The sequence below is a fragment of the Emydura macquarii genome, unplaced genomic scaffold (assembly GCF_026122565.2).
Source record: "Emydura macquarii macquarii isolate MOO-44397 ecotype Brisbane River unplaced genomic scaffold, CSIRO-AGI_Emac_v2 contig_320, whole genome shotgun sequence".
NCBI classification, from domain to species: Eukaryota; Metazoa; Chordata; order Testudines; family Chelidae; genus Emydura; species Emydura macquarii.
The window spans coordinates 9,074,464-9,080,463 of NW_027130457.1; positions in this window are offsets into that span (position 1 = coordinate 9,074,464).

Sequence of the window (6,000 nt, forward strand, 5' to 3'; positions counted from 1 at the left end):
ATTTTGCTTCCAACAGGTACCATACAGTATCTCTTCTACCCTTAGCAGTAACTTCAAATTTATCTGGGATTACCCAAGGTTAAGTATCTGATATTTTAGATTATAGAAACCCACAACAATCCCACTAAAATTTTAACTAAATATACACAGACTTATCGGTGCTTCTTTGTGTACAGGCACATGTGTAGAAAAACACTCACTAAAAATAAAACACAGGCCCAGATTCTCAGGTGGTGTAAATCAGCATAGTTTTAATTTACTTCAGCTAAGGATCTGACCCAATAACTTAACACATGTCACTAAACTATAAACTAAAAGGTTAGGGAATTTATGAATGAAAGGGTGGAAATTAAAGAGATAAACCAACTTCCTTAGTTGAACAAGGCCCTTCGTCTGACTCTTCGTCTGACTCAGTGAAAGAATAAGCAACTGAACAATTAAAACTCCCAGCTTTTGTGCTGCTCCTGCCTTCCCTGAAGTTCAAACAGATTTCACCAGACTGTTTGCTTTAAAACTTAAAGCTAAACATTCCGTGTTGTGATTCCACAGCCCCTGTCCCTGATTGGTTCCCTTGATGACATTATAACCTGTATGCTTCCTGATTTAATATCTTTGTCACACGATTCAGGACATCTTTCTATGTGCTAAGCCACCTGCAGGAGAGTCAGGGATCTACACCTGCAGATATTCCAAATCAGGGTCTGTATTAAAAAGTTTAGATAGACAAAAGAACCACAACGCCTGAGGCACAAGTCAAGACGTAAGCCCTTACTAAACTTGTTGCAAGACCAGATAGTTCCCCTTGCTTTCAAAGAAAAGCAGAAACCTTTTTAAAAGTCACAAAGCACCCCACCTAAAAGTGTCATCCCAAAAGGCCCTCCAAAGCAGTCATTTCCAGAGGGGTAGACAGCATAACACAATAATTCCCAAAGTGTATATGGAAAAGTATGTATATCCATTCTTCTCCTATGCTCAGAAGGTCCTGAGCATAGAGGAATTAGGACTGTGTTTGGGTTTCTAACTCCCTTGTACATAGCTGGTAAGTTTTGTGTAGGTCTTTGAATGACATATTTCTCAAGCCAATGATCTATAACATCAGAATCCAGGAGCATGCCCACTTGGTCAAATTATTCTGTATTTCAGCTCCTCTCTTTCCTGTGTTTTTAGTACTACTCTCATCTGCTCCCTATTCTCCACACTTGAACAGACATGCATGAATCAAAATCCCCTGTAACATTTAGAAAATACTCCAAGTTTGTCTGTCAGAAGAGAAGGCACGACACTCACTGTACAAGTAGTCAACTCTGGATGAGTCTCCTCAGGCTTCTGGAAATATCTAGTTCACACTGGGTATGCGCATGAGATTTCCTGTAAGCATTATTTAGTGAAAACAAACCATTTAAATTAGCTGCTGATATCTGACAAAGTGGACTGGATGCAGTTTAATTACATGATGGTGGTTTGATTGCTTTTGCAGCTAGTACAATGACTCAAAGGGAGAAAAAAATTAAACTATGACTTAATAGAAAAAGAGAGATTTGCTGTAGTATGAGGCTTTGTTCACAGTAGGAAATGTCTTTATTCATTTTTCAGCAGCAGTGCAGTGGCCAACAGCATTACTGATAGAGTAAACTCCAGCCTTAAGCTCTGAGCGGGATTAATTGACCTGATAGTAAAAACAAAAAGCTTCAGCTTGCCCTCCAGGTGTCCATCTCCTTGAAATATGTCCTTCTATGTTGTCGGAATGCTGGACAGAGCCTGCAGTGACTGTCTCCCTCCTCTCTCACTTTGAGGATATTACAGTGTTGTACTGACATGAAATCCCTGGTTTGCATTGCCCTGCTGCTCAGCAGTGGGTGGTACTGCTGTGTGTCAACCATTCTAAACTCCAAGGGAAAATGTTTCCTGTTTCATTGGTATCTTACCAACAGCCTGCATTTGCCCACTGGCCTCGGAATGGTTTTACTGTATGTCCCAGCCAGGGGTGTGCACAAGTGGGGGAAAGTAGAGGCATGCCCTCCAAGGAATCATCAGTGGCACAGAACTCCTCCACCTCCGGGGCTGTGGTGGTGGGGGGGAGGGGCTGGAAGGGGGCAGAGCAAGCTCCTCCAGACCCTGGGGACTAGGTGGAGAACAAGCTCCAGATGGGGCCATGGCAGGGGGAGGGAAGACCAACTCCTACAGGGGCTGGAGCAGGTTAGAGGGAAGAGTGAACTCCCAGCGAGCTCCTCCCAGAACTGGGATAGTGCGGGGGGGAGCAAACTTCTCCCAGGGGTAAAGGGGAAAGCAAGCTCCTCCAGGAGGCATAGAACGTGTCCCTCCAAAAGGGGTCATAATTAAATTCCTGCACATGTCCCTATACCTAGCACTTGGTTACATGTCTCCAGCTAATATTGCTGCTGCAGTGTTGCTAGGATTACATTGCAGTACTCCTCAATCCAGCTGGAATCAAATTGCTCATTGGTAAAATAGCATAATTGCAAAACTGGCAATTGAATGGTTGGCAGCCTTCTTCTGCAGCTTGTGTACACTCAGAGTCTTTGGATTTGCTGTAGTCACCCTGCAGACACCCTCCTCTTCATTGGAAGTCTCTGCATCCTCAATGACTGCATGTACTGCTACTTTTTTCTTCCTGGTATAGCTATAGCATTGGCACATACAGTGGTTCTGTTTTCCACACCCCTTGCACCGGGTATTTTTCTTTCTGCTTTCTGTGTTTCTTTCCGCATTAAATACTCTGATCATGATGTCTGCATTCTTGGTCAATCTGTCTCTGTCCTGCTTCTTGGGTCCCATTAGCTTGAGCCTGTGTACTGGTGACTGCCATTGTTTTCATCCTTTTCAGTTCAACTGCCCTTGCTGTTAGGATGCATTTTGCTGGGGTTAGATTGTGAACTGGAAATATGTGTCCCATAGTTAATGCTGTCTCTAATTAGGGAATCTTTAATGCCTCCAAAGTCACATATGGATGCCAGCGTTCTCATCTATTCCCTCTTCTGCTTCTTGGTTTCAGGTTAAAAAACAGTATCCCTATACAGTTTCGTTCTGTCTGGGGTCACAGAGCTCATCAAAGATTTTTAGCCGCTGTTCCAATTTTTCAGGCATTTTTCCTGCCAACAGTGTCTCACTCAGGGGGGCTGGAACAATTTTTATACTGGGGGTGCTGAGTGCTATTTACCCACACTGAAAACCCTGAATACAATGGAAACCACTTCAAACCAGGCTGCACCCTTAGTTCCAACACCTATTGTTTCACTCACTTCTCGTCTGTTTTTCAACAATGAGATAGTAAAAAAGATTTACCTTCATTTTCTGATCTTTGTCTTCCATGGTAAACTCTGTATACAGACTCAGTTCTTGCTTCCATGATTGTGCAAGGTTTTTTGTCTAGAAATCCAGCATTCCCATGCATCCATGGACAGAGTTGCTGGTGCCGCCTCAAAACTATTCCCTCCTGCAACCTGTGCGTCTCTCTCTTCAAGTTCTATGAATGTTACTACAACCAGTGGTTTTCAGTACTTTCCATATCAGGATATTCCTAGCTAGAACTTCCCTTCCCCAGGGAGTCATGACCCCCAGATTGAAAACCCATGCTTTGGACAATCAGTTTAACCCCATTTTTGGATAAGGAAAGATTGAAATTAGTCTCTTTTTCTCATATTTGACACTTGATTTTGTTTGCAGTATATTGTGTGTGATCAGGGTTGGGTTGGTAGAACATTCAGAAGCAATTCATTGTGAATTTTAAATATTCAAAATGTATTGATTAGTTGTTATTGGACTTAACATGGTCACATGGTATTGGTTCTGTTCCCTGAGTGGATGAGTGGATAACTCTTGGAATAAGGTTTTCTGTGAGAATTCTCTAGTTTAGGTGTTCAGTAATTGAATTCTATTAATAAAAATCTGGATGACCTTGAAAGTTCTGAATTACTTTGAAGACGGGCTTAACAAAAATGGGAAGAAATTCAATAGTGCAAAGACAAGGCCATGCTCTTAAGTTCTAGTAATAAGAACTTCTGCTACAATCTGAGGACTCATCAGTTGGAAGCGACAGAGGAAGAGAGTGAGACCTGAGTGTGTGGGTCAATAACAGGATGACTATGGGCAACCAATGTGATGCAACTGTAAAAAAGGCAAATGTGATCTTACGATGTAAGAGGCAAGGCATTTCCAGTAGATATAGAGAAGTATTAATGACATTGTACAAGACACTGGTGAGTCCTCATTTGGAATACTGTGTACCGTTCTGATCAACCATGTTCAAGAAAGATCAGTTTAAACTGGAACAAGTGCAGAGAAGATCTGCTAGGATGATCAAGGGAATGAAGGGCTATCTTATGAGATGAGACTGGAAGATCTTGGCTTGTTTAGTCTAGCAAAAAGAATGCAGAAAGGGGATATGAGTGCTCTCTATAAATACATTGGGGTGGGGAGGTAAATACCAGGGATGAAGAGCTATTTAAGCTAAAGGACAATGTTGGCACAAGAACAAAGGGATATAAACTAACCAGGAACAAACTCAGGTTGGAAGTTAAAACAAGGTTTCTAACCATCAAAGGAGGGAAACTCTGGAAGAGCCTGCCAAAAGGAATTGTGAGGGCAAATAGCTTAATTTGTTGAGAGAGCTGGACAAATGTATGAGTGCAATTGTATGATGGGAATGCTTGTGATACTGTAGTAGGGGACAGGGCTCAACAACTGTGAGGCTCACTTTCTGTTTATGTCTTGTGTTCCTTAAAGCTCATGCTTCAGGGTTTCATCTGGTCACATGCAGGGACCAGGAAGGATTTTTCCCACAAACACACTGTATTTGCATGTTGTTGCTGTTGTTTTTTTTATCTCCTTCCCCTGAAACATCAGGGATGGTCATGGTTAAGATGGTACATTAGGCAGGGTGGGCACTGACCATTATCTCTCTCAGATGCTTGTCTGGCTGGTTCTAGTGCACATGCTCAGCATCTAACTGATTGCCACATGAGGAGCTGGGAAGGAATTTTCCCCCAGGTCAGATTGGCAGTGTTCTTGGTGATTTTTTTTCCTTCTTCTGCAGCACATGGGTATGGGTCACTTGCCAGGGTTATTTGGATATATCTGACAATCATTTCCTTGCCATTGCAGGGACCTCTGGCACAGGTGAACCTCAGTCCCTCCCAGTCTCTGCCTCTTGCACATAATTGTCTAGTCTCCTGAGGATTGTAATATTTTGATCTAATTTCAGTTTTTGGATTTAGTGTGAGGGTGATGTTGAAGGCCTGTTATATACAGGTCAGACTAGGTAAGTGAGTGGTCTCTACTGCCCTTAAACTCTATAACTATTACTCTAATTGCATCTAAATTTCACTTCAAAATTGATGTTTCTATGATTATTCCTTCCAGTGAACTCCTTTGTTAGAGTATTTTTAGAAAGGAAACACAAAAGAGGCACGAGCACATCAAAACTAATTGAACTGTGTATTTGAGCAAATATTCATGGAAAATACTTTAAAGTATTTGATAGCTCTCTGAGAAACCTACCAATACTACCCGTAAAATACAACAGTCAATATAATAAACTTGGAAGGATGCAGAAATACATACCTCAAAAGGATAAAACCTGAGGGACGGCCAGAGGCAAAGAGAAAAATCTTGTCCCTTCTGCATCATTACTACTCTGTGATGCATTAACAGCTGATGTAATTCTTAAAAGAAAGGAAATTAGTGTTTTCAAGCAACATGAAGAAAGAATTGCTATTCACAATTATGAATGATGACTAAAATGTGGAATTATACAAAAGAAGAGCCAGAGAACTCCTTTATTGGTCTAGAATTACACACAGACTGCTGATCCATTTTTGAAATGTTCAGTGTGTCACATATATTGATCACAGTAACTTAAAGAACCATTACATCCTCAGCAAGTGTCTGAAAGACCATGGCTAAGTATTGACTGACTTATTTTACTCTTAAGGCTAAGACTGTTTAGTGATAATTGACTAGTATTCACACAAGTTTCAGATA